Below are 11,515 nucleotides of genomic sequence, written 5' to 3'. Positions count from 1 at the left end.
AAGAAAAGCCGTACTCGTATTTTAAAATTGTAAAATAATTTTTTATATTTTTATATAACCAGTAAAAATCTCGAATGCATTTTTTTTTATGATTAATCTGGGTTTATGCCTATTTTTTACATAAATTAAGTTTTACTAAGTAGCTTGAATTAATGTTTTATGAATTTATATTTTCCAACCGAAAAGTGTTACCTTATTCCTTATAGAAGATTTAATTTTAAGATATATGATCGAAAGGGATATGTTTGAGGCTTTCTCTGTTTTTCAATAGATTCGGAAAATACGTTCATTCCATCATAATATATCACTACATATTCCCCCAATTTTTTTCTTTAAATTCAAAATAAAATATATGAGAGATAAAAAGCGCATCTCAAAAAGCAAAAGACATTCTTACAGGCTCGAACACTCTATTTTTGTAAATGTGCAGATTCTGAAAGTTGTTCAAAAGAGTTAAAATTTTATTTATCCGAATATAGTTTATACTATTTAAAAAATATATGCATTGGATAGATTCTATATTTTCATGTATTTTAGGAATTATAATGTTATAATGACTACAATTTTATGCACCTTCATATAATTATTTAAAAAAAAAGCTTCTATATGGTTTTCAATAGGCATTATTTATGACTATTTAGACTTCTAGATGATTTAAGTATGTCTAATATTAAATTCTTTTTGTTCATTTTTTTAATCTAGACTCGTATTACATTAGATATTTTTTTCAACATTAATTATTTTTAAACCGATCAGTACTTATTTATAAATACATTTTATGTGGTTTGTTTATAAGATAGTCTGATATCTTTGTATAGTATTTATTAGATTGTTGTGTCCGTTATTCTTTTTTCATATTTGTTTTTTTGGATTTTGCAGATTGTGTGCGCGAATATTTATTATTTAAGATATAAAATATTTTCTATATAGTGTGCTGTGTATGATCTGTGATATAAATGCATTGGTGCGAAATGTAAAATTTAATAAAGACAATTCGAATTTCTTAAATTGTCAAAGTTATTACAAGATATTAACTGTCGCGGATTTGCATTTTTTGAATTTTTTTTATATCTATACATTTCCAGGGGTATTTTACGAAAAAATACTTGTACATATGCGTCTTAATCGATTAAAGCTGGGCTTTTTTTGTTATAGTTATAATTATCAACTTAAATAACATTATAGATGACTTTAGCGACATTTGGTATTATTGTATTCTTAAATAAAAATAAACCATATTTGCTAATATGTGATAAATATTCTGTTTCGATTTTCTAACTCTATTGAGGGACGTATTCTAAATAATAAATAACTCATTCTGTTTAAGTTCGACATAATATACCCTTGCAGCGCCTGATTTTTCTGATTCAAGTACTATGCTTATTTTGGATTTTGCCATGTTGGTGTTACTTTAAGTGTATATTTTTGTTTCGAGCTATCAATGGCAATAGGCCATATTATAATTCGTGAGAATGCGCTTTTTGAAACTAGCTTAGAGTAAATTCTTTCAATGCGCGAATTGTATCTTTTGAAAAAAAAATATACAGCTAAATTTATAATAAGGTGTGTTTTACGAAGCTAGCGGTTTTTGAGAAACTACTATAAAAATTATTTGCATGTAGATCTACATTTATGATATTATTTGACAGACTTATTCAAGCTTGGTAAGAATTTTTTTTAAGCCTAACGGTATCTCTCACATGTATTTTAAATCATATCGTGTATTGTTCTATTGCTGTTGAATAGTGTGGTAGATGCTGAAGTGTTGCTTTATACGACTTCTGTGATGAATTTTGTAGATTTATGTATCTTATACTCGTGTAGGGCATCTTTAATATGCAAAAACAAGTTATCAAGCTATTATTAGTTAGATGGACGATTAGAAAAACATATATCCCGTATAATAACTTTACGTTTATTTTCTTTATACGTATTATGCTCGGCGTATTTACTCCCATCCATATGTTGTATTCATGTTCTCTATATGATTTCATATATTTTTGATACCATAACATGATGAATTCTTTATGTATACATAAAAAAAGAGATTGTGCATCTTTATGAACTGTATAACCAAAATTATAGGATGTTGTATCAATGTGCGCGCATTGCTTTTAAATAAGATTTAATCTCTATAAATACGTAGCAGTTTATGGTATTTTTATTTAAATTCAATTTTTCTCAATTGTATGTTTATAAGCAGATTTCATGCTGTAATATGTTTATTTCTAACGTTTTGTTATCGTGAACGAAGTTTATTTTTGAAACATTAATTAAACTTTACTCTTTTTATTTAGAATCTCCTTTTTAGCTACAATGAATACCTTGAGTAGATATCAAGATGTTTTAGATTTAATTTTTAACAATTTATGGATTTATCTAAATTTAGATCTTATAAGCTTGTATCAAGATGTTTGTTTATAATGCTTAATATTTCTGGCGTGATAATTGTCTAAAAGTATGCATAAACTATATATTTTTCTAACTTGCTTCAAATTTATTTCTACAAGTAAATCAAAAATACGTTAAGTTTATCATTTATGTTTCATTTTGAGGGTAAACTGAAATTATTATTATAAAAGTAATTATGTTTTGTTGTTTTTTATTTGAATATTTTATACATCAAACAAATTTTATTAGTATTTTTTTATTGGGGATTGTGCTTATATTTTCCAAATCTTCCCTTCGTAAAATGGTTTATATAGATTAAACTATTATATAATTATTTTTAAAATTTCTTTAACGTACAGTTAATGCATTTTTGTGAATGCTCTGAATATAGCATATTTTCCCGGAAGATAAAGATTTTTCCTTAATTCTCATATTCTGAATTTAATCTGACTCTGTGGTTTGTATAAGATATAAGTTTTAGAAATATAAACGAGGGTTAAATCAAAAAAATCCTCCCAAAAACCGATAAGAGCATATTTTGAATTTTTTATCCCTTTAAAAATGTGTTTTCGCAAGATGCCGATAGATAATAATATTCAATAATCATTGCAATAAGTATATATGAATTATTGGTTGTTAAAACAAATCTTTTACACACTTTTGACAAGTTAAATATTATAAAGGTGGAAATGTTCACAATGCAGTTAAGCAGAAAGTTTGTCTATAAATAAATTTTTTATTTTATAAGGTTTTATTCTATACTATGCATAAAAGCTTTATGTTTCTGGTTTTAAACATAAGAACTCTTTCATTGAATACTTTTAGATGTGTTCAAAAATTGTGTTACTTATATATTTAATAATGCATGTATCAGTATAAAATACAATCAATATAATATCTTAGAAATAAATAGTCGGTGAACTTATGAAAAATTTAAGAAACGCAAATATGTTGCGGGAATCGTGTTAATGGTATAATTGGAATATCGAACGCACTAAAATGCCTGTAATTAGGTGTGAAAATGAAGATCCAGCACTCGAATCGAGATTTTAAGAAAATATGCATATGAAGATTCAATAATTTATTAAAACCGTTTACAAGAATATAGTTTAATTAGAGATTTTTTTTGCGAATCACATATCGGTAAAATACACTTTTCCTTTTATTGATTGCATAACAGGTGTGTATAGAAATACGTTAAAGGGAAAATGGCGGAATAAAACAAGGAGTACCTATCCGAAAGAGAAAAAGGGAAGAATATACCTGTTTTTGTAATGTATACCATAAAAGGCATGAAATTTATATTTATTTTTATCATTATTGTAATTTTCACCGATTTGATGTTTTATGATCACGCGTTTAAAAGACATTTAAAAAAATTAAAAATATGCTATTAACAATTTTAGGATGGATCAGTCGATTACTATGTATGTTTTTTTCTTAAAAACAGAATAAAATATAATAAAAACGCACAGAGGTCAAGTCGAAATAATAAAAAATAGATGGTTATTGGAATATAGACGTTGAAAAATTTATGTGGTATTGAATACTCAAGGATAATAAATTCATAAAAATATACAGTCCCCCTCTATAATGTTATATTGTATTTCATATTTAAGAATAGGATTCAATTTACCTTTTTTAAAGCTAATGCATGTAATTTAGAGTTAACTAATCAATTTTAGGATCCTTATATTCAAAATGAATACTATCCTGGCATTATGTTTACATAAAGTGTACATTCGCATGTAAACAATAATTATTTTTTATTTTATAAATGATCATTCTTTTTCTTTTTTTTTTGGCATAAGAGTGGCATTTTTTCTAGTTTAAACATAAATATGCTTTCTCGATCGATTTTTATTTTTTATTCAAATTTTTTTTGTGGATATTTAATACCATAAAACATAAGGTTGGGAAATTATAAACCTAAACAAAATTCAAGGCTAGTAATTTCGTTTAACATTTCGTCATCATTTCATGTTTCCAATTTTTGTATCCGTAAAATTAGGCACATTTTATATTGATATTCTAATCTAGTAGGTTTCGATCTACAAATTAATTAACTACATATTAAGTATATGCTTCATGTTCTAAAAAAATATATAACTTATAGATTCACACAACAAATAATATTTTGGGGCTTTTTTGATGAACGCTGAGTTTTAAGTATTATTTATTAACGCATATCGTTGTTTTACAGTCCGCATATATCGATAAAATTTAAATGCACAATTCCTTCTTATTTTAAGATCACCTGGTCTCATTGTAACATATCTATAATCTATACACAAAATTCTTAAGACTAATTTTTTTTAGTATGTTGTTAAAAATATAAGACTTCGTTTTATTTGGAAGTTGTAAATTTTATCTAGATGTACAAGTGTGTTTTATTGTTTTCGCGTATAATATCTTGAAATGTGGGCTTTGATTTACGATGTTCTGTATTTTTGAAACAGAGACGCATAATCACACATAATTATTTTAAGAATCTGAATAATGCTAAAAATATACATTTCTTCGTATTATATCTTAACTTAATCATTTTTTCATGATTTTTCTTTGGGATGATTCCTTGATGTTCGTGATTTTATAGGGCTTATCATAAAACATTTATTAATTTATCTAAGGAATCGTATGATAGTAAAATATTGTTTTCTTAACATATTTGTGAGTAGTAAAAAGTAATTTTAGCAGTCAACAATTTCTTTTTATATATTTTTTTTTTGATTTCTTTAGCTATATAAAATTACTTAAGGTATAATTCATGTCTATGTTGGAACCTGCTAAATATCTTTGATGATGTAAAAATAATCATAGTTTTATGAAATATTTTTGGCGAATGATATTAAATAATAAAATAAACACACCAAAGCCTATCTAACAATACCTAAATAGATCTTAATCTTTGCCCGCCGGTCTTATGTACACCCTGATCGTTAGTTCACCATTTTGATTTGAATTTGGCATATTTATTTATCTAATTATAATTCTAATATAAAATACATTTAAGCCCAAATGCAATTATATAATATTTTTATTTCATTAGTTATTGCATAAAAAAGAGTATTGGTAGATCAGCCATAAACATTTACATGGCATTCGTCATTATTTTTTTAGTTCCCATAAATAGCCCACTTCGGCATATAATTCTTTATTATATTTTTGCTTGATTTTCTACAGTAATTTCAGAACTTTATGTTCAGCATTGTCTAAGTAGTTTCATGTTTGAATTTTTTCACCACATGCGATTGTCTACACTTCGATCATTTTGTAAATCTTCTCATTTTGTGATCTATCTATTAAAGGGTTACTTTAGTTTGCTAGTTTGAAGTATTGCCTAGATTTTGTCTGTAGCTTCGGGTTCTATCAAATGTTTTTCTAATATTGTATCTCCAGTCATCCCATGCTATATGAAATAATAGAGTACCCTTATAACACTAATAAGCCAGTAAAAGTTTCAATTTTATTTAATGTTATTCTTCAGAGTTCTCGTTCTCCACTATGTTTTTATTTACACCTATTTCGGTTAAGGTGCAATGTTTATTTTAATTTATACATAAGACAAAAATAACGCTAGATATCGTAATAATAATTTTATGATAGACTTACTATTGATCACATCTTCAATGTCCAGTATTTCTTGTACCGAGCGGTTCTACACATTTTCTAAATATATATAAAATTAATTTTCGCGCTTTAATGTAATATAGATAGATAATTGCTCCGTTATTCTTTTTGATTTCTCAAGATCTGTCATTTTTTGTCAATATTAAACAGCTTTAAATGATTCTTGCCGTATAAATATCTATTTTTTTTTAATAAAAATATGATTTCATTCAGAAGTAAACAGAATATACCTCACTAGATTAATTTTCATATTCATAATCAGTTATTAAAAGATACTATTATGTCTAGTGTTTTTTTCTGCGTTTAAGCGTTTGTAGTCCCAAGATTTTATGTAATTAATTCTATCAAGTTTACAATCAAAATACTTGACTGTCAGTATCTTTATGACTTTCCTCTGCTTAATAATATTTTAGATGATGAGTAGATGACTCTCACCTTTTTTTTTAACATTTCCAGTTTATAGACTTTTTTTTTCGTTTTTTATGGCAAAAAGTGTATTATTAAGGTTTATAGTTTTTAAATAAGCAGATAAATCTCTTCATTATAAATTTGATGGACGTGTGCACTATCTTGTATCGATTACATATATTTCCATTATCTAATGTTTCAAAAAACGACATTTCCAGTTGCTGCAAACGCACAAAACATTTTACTTGAAAAAATAACCAATTTTACATTTTACGAATGTCTTTAGAATAACAGAAGGTCGTTTAATGCCCCATAAAATTTAGCTTTATATTTCTATGATTTTTGCCACGGATAAGAGTCACAGTCTTCTGATATTTCAAACTATTTGTTTATAACTTCGACCTTCTATGATGGTAGCATATTATCAAAATGTTATTTGGCTTTTATACAATCTTAACCATTTTATTTTAAAATGACGGCTCGCTTTTGCTTAATTGTATTAAATTAAAATATTTTCTCTTTAAATGTTCAGAAAATAATGAAAAGAAAGCGATTGTTTTCAAATGAATGATTTGATACAATTAGAAGCTGCGAAAGAAAATTTTTTTATTTAATATTGGTTTTGGGGTAAATACGGCAAAAATTGCAGTTTTAATTTGATATCGGCCCATGGAATGTACATTTTGATCTTTTTATATATATTATATTACAGAATATATTAATTTTGTAAAGAGTCAAGATATATTTATATTCAAATTCAGAAGAGCATTTTGTAAAGATGTTTAGCAATATATATATACATTTGTTCATAGCATTATGTACAGATTCATCTCGTAAGGTACTTAAAAGATAAAGGTTATATAATTTTGAAGAGGTTTTATAGGTTATTTAACAGCTTTGATCATAAATGGCAACACGTAAAGATCATAATATGGGGTATAATTCTATCTGTTCTTTTATCTTTGTTAATTCAAAGGTATTCAAAGCAGTAAAAGAATCTTTTATATTTTTTTGGTTTTTCGGGTATAATAATATCTAGTTCTTTTTTTTAAGTGCAATAGAGTTATGTTCTCGATATTTCAGTAGCATAAATGCATAAAATAGCAGATTTTAGTTTTCTTTAGTATAAAGAATTCCGTGAATTTCGAATCTAAAAAATCAGGTTTTCTGTGCGTTTTATTGCATTTTTTGGAATTATCTGTTTTACATATATATTATATTGTTTCTGTCATTATAAAAGGATCTTTTGTTTATGTCTAACTCTATTTGATATTTTAATGTCTTTTTTAAGCAACATAGCATAATTGTGGCTTTTTAATAAACCTTTTCTCAATAAATTTCTATGAATTGTGCGCGAACACTCTTTTTTCAATAAAATAATTGCGTTTTGCACCCTGATAATTTTTTGGTAATAGGTTTATGCATTATTATTCTTTAAATTGATATTTTTTTCATAGGTTATAATACTTATTTTTTATATATATATGTGTTAGAATTAGAACATGATGATCTTAGAATATTTTTAAAATATATCAGAACTATGAATTGAAGTAGAATTGATTATGAGAACGTCTTGTAAATGGACTTATCATAAGTACATCGTTGAGATGATTCTTTTCTATTTGACGTAATTATAAAATCTTAAGCCCGGAGAATATTTGCAGTTGTCATTTTGTCTGAAAATTAATGCTTATTTGTAGTTTTTTCTCTATATCTGCTCGAGGTTTGATGTTTTTCCTTGACTCTGGAAGGATATAATTTGATGAGAAAAATCATCACGGATCAAGTCGCGAAAATTATTCTGTTTTCTTTGTTGATCATATAATCGGAGTGGGTATAAATATGAATAAAGCTAACTAAGTCGTACCAAAGCAAGGCATGCAATCAGAGGCACAATAAAGGAAACAATATACCTTTTTTCTCAGATAAAATTCAATGGAATAATTATATTCTATAAAGATCTTTCGATTTTCTTGCTACGGTACGGTGTTTTACGCCGAAGCAGATCATGAATCGTTGTGGCCGAAATAAATAAATTTAGTATTTATACTAAATTGTGAATTGAACTTAAGAGGAAATATTCATTTACGCATAAAAGAACTTTACTAGAATCTGGTAGCTCCGAGCAAATCTAGTCATAAATATTGAACCACTTTAATTCTGATTTAAACGGGTTTTTTCTAAACTCTTTGCATTTTTCACGCTTTTTTAGAGGTTATTAGCAAATTTAGTGACAGAAGAGCTTTTTTTGCTAACAAAAACGAGGATTATTTTTGCGCAAAATATAGATCTATATATTTATTCCTTGGTGATATAATACATGTTTTTTTAGTCTTTAAGAAGATAAAGGAAAAAGGATGCCTTTTGAATTTAAACATAAAAATTAACAGTTCAAGATAATGATTAAAATATATAGAAATTTTTCTATGAAAATTATCAATAGCATCGAATAAAAATATCAGTATTTCACATATACAGACTAGAATATTATTGTGATAATATAGTATACTTATGGCGACAGCGTCAACAATAAAGTGTCTATATAATTATAGATGATGTTTAAGAATTGTTATAAAACAAAATAATAATCGTTATGTTTGCTAAAAAGTAGATCAACTATACAGAGATAAAGTAAATAAAAATATCATGAAACTACTTATTGAACAAAAAAAATTATTTAAACAAATGTAATCTTGAAGAATAATATTAAAACTCTGCTCGGGCATAATGTTAAAATTGGTTTACCAAGTTTTTAAAAAATCGCAGAATAACTTATTATCCAATAGTTTTTTAAAAATAGATACAAAAATTATTGCTTATCCACATCGAATATAAAACCTATTATATTTTTTTAATAATATAGAAGCGATTGATACTGGCAGATAATTTTTTATCGATGAGATAAGTTTTAGATAGGATGAACTTTAAATAGTATAGATACTGTATGAGACTCATAAAATGGTAAATTTTATTTTAAGCTGTTGAATAGATCACCAAGAAGTTGAACTTTATAAAGAAAGTAGATATTTCAAAATAATAAAATATGTTGCGTTCTAATAAGAATAGAATATGCTTCATGGATGTATAGGAATATCGCTTAAAAAGCAAAACTTTTCAATCAGACCACTTCGATCGGATCACGCTACAGGAAATCAATATTATCATATTTTTAAAGACTATTATTACTGCCACTTGCGTTTGTGAACCTAGCTAAGTTTTTTTTTCAGCGCCAAAATCAAGTTTATGCAATAAGCCTAAGGCTTTCTTATACAGCGGGTCGGGCTCATTGCATTTACTGAATCACCTGATGCCACCTAGGCATCAAATACCATTATAGTATTTATAAATGTCATTGTGTGCAACATATAACTTCAAAAATAAATTTAAGTCGGTGATTTTGGGTCGAATACTCACATTAATCAATCATTTAAACTAGGTAAGATCTTTCATGGTATAAACAGATCATAAAGGTTTTTTTTTAAAATGCTATAGTAACCGGGTTTTATAAAATAAATATTCATTGAGATACTCAAAAAGTGGAGTATAATTTTATTTTCTTTACTTGGAAGTCAGCAATTTAAATCACGGGTAGTTATAGCATTGGAAATATTGGAATATAATGCGTGAATTTATGGATAAATGTACATAATTCAAATGAAAAAATTATATAAAAGCTGAAATTAACACAGTATAATAGTAGAAGATAAAAAATACACTTTTGATATATAATTAGAAGATAAGAGAGAAAGCTCAGAAATAAAACAAATATAAAAACAGACTATAAGGGTTAATAAGATATATTATGATTTTAAAGGATATACTATCTTATCGAATATAAACAAAACAGTCTATTATTTGTGCAAATAATGTGAGTATGCTTTATAAAAAAAGCAAAAACTAAAAGGTTTATAATTATAACAAATCAATATTAAACTAGAGATTAATCTTGTAGCTTTATATTAATATATTACAATTTAGATCATTAATTGAAGATAATATGTGCTCGAACTTGTGAAAAGATAAAATGCGAAGAAAAAATTTATCCTTTAGAGAATGTTTCGGAAAGTGTTAATTCTAAGAAATTAATTATTCGTATTTGTATAAAAAGATTTTATTGATTGTTTTTTCTGATAAATAGCTTAAGATAATACATAAACTTCATAGTGTTAATGTGCAAAGCAAAGAATTAACAAATTATTGTAAAGGTTTTTAAATATAAGGGACATAACACATATTAATAATAAATACTTAGAATTTAAATTATCTTACTGGAATTTATTACAACCAAATTTCGATCCGATAAACTAAAGCACAATTGGTGAGACTAGAAAATATAAAGTACACTGACTTTTAGCTTTTAATGGAATAGTAAGATAAAAAATATAAATCATTAAAATTTATTCCTTGCAAGAGAGTGATATAATAAGACTGCCACAACATAATACTATAAATAAGTAAAAGAGTGGATGAATTTAATTTTTACATAGTATCAAAGAAGCTTGTAAAAAAATTGTATAAGCAAGATATGTGAATGGATGGTAAATGCTAAATAAATAGTTTTTTATTTTATAAAAGTTAGTGTCTCACGCTTAGATAGGTACCATATATTGTTATAATAATAAAAAATAATACAAAGGGTCGGATCCGACATTAATCAGCAATATATTGGTGAAAAGATAAACCGCTAGAATGATATGACATAAGGTAATTCTGAATTAAATACTAGCATCGTCAAATAAGAATCATGATTGGTAAAAAAAGATAACAAATATAGGAATTTTTTGTTTAATAAAAATTGTATGTAAGAAAAACGTCTTAAATTTCTAGTAAACTTTACTCGTGTTGTAGAAAATTCATTCGGTGTATTTTTTAATGCACAATAAACAGATTAAACTTTTTTTTCCGTTTTTGTATCATATAGAATAGTGTTTGTACGCCTTCAAATATTATGGTGAATTCGTTACTTTCTTCATTATGTATATAGTTTACTTACATGTTACCCTGTTTCATTACCTTTTGATTTAACAAAATTAAGATTTTGAAAGTTAAAATTATAGCAGCTCCTCGAGCATTAACAAAATAATTC

The sequence above is a fragment of the Rhyacophila brunnea genome, unplaced genomic scaffold (assembly GCF_057557595.1).
Source record: "Rhyacophila brunnea isolate RB1 unplaced genomic scaffold, BYU_Rbru_1.0 scaffold_111, whole genome shotgun sequence".
Taxonomy (NCBI): Eukaryota; Metazoa; Arthropoda; class Insecta; order Trichoptera; family Rhyacophilidae; genus Rhyacophila; species Rhyacophila brunnea.
Note: the sequence above shows the minus strand (reverse complement) of the source record.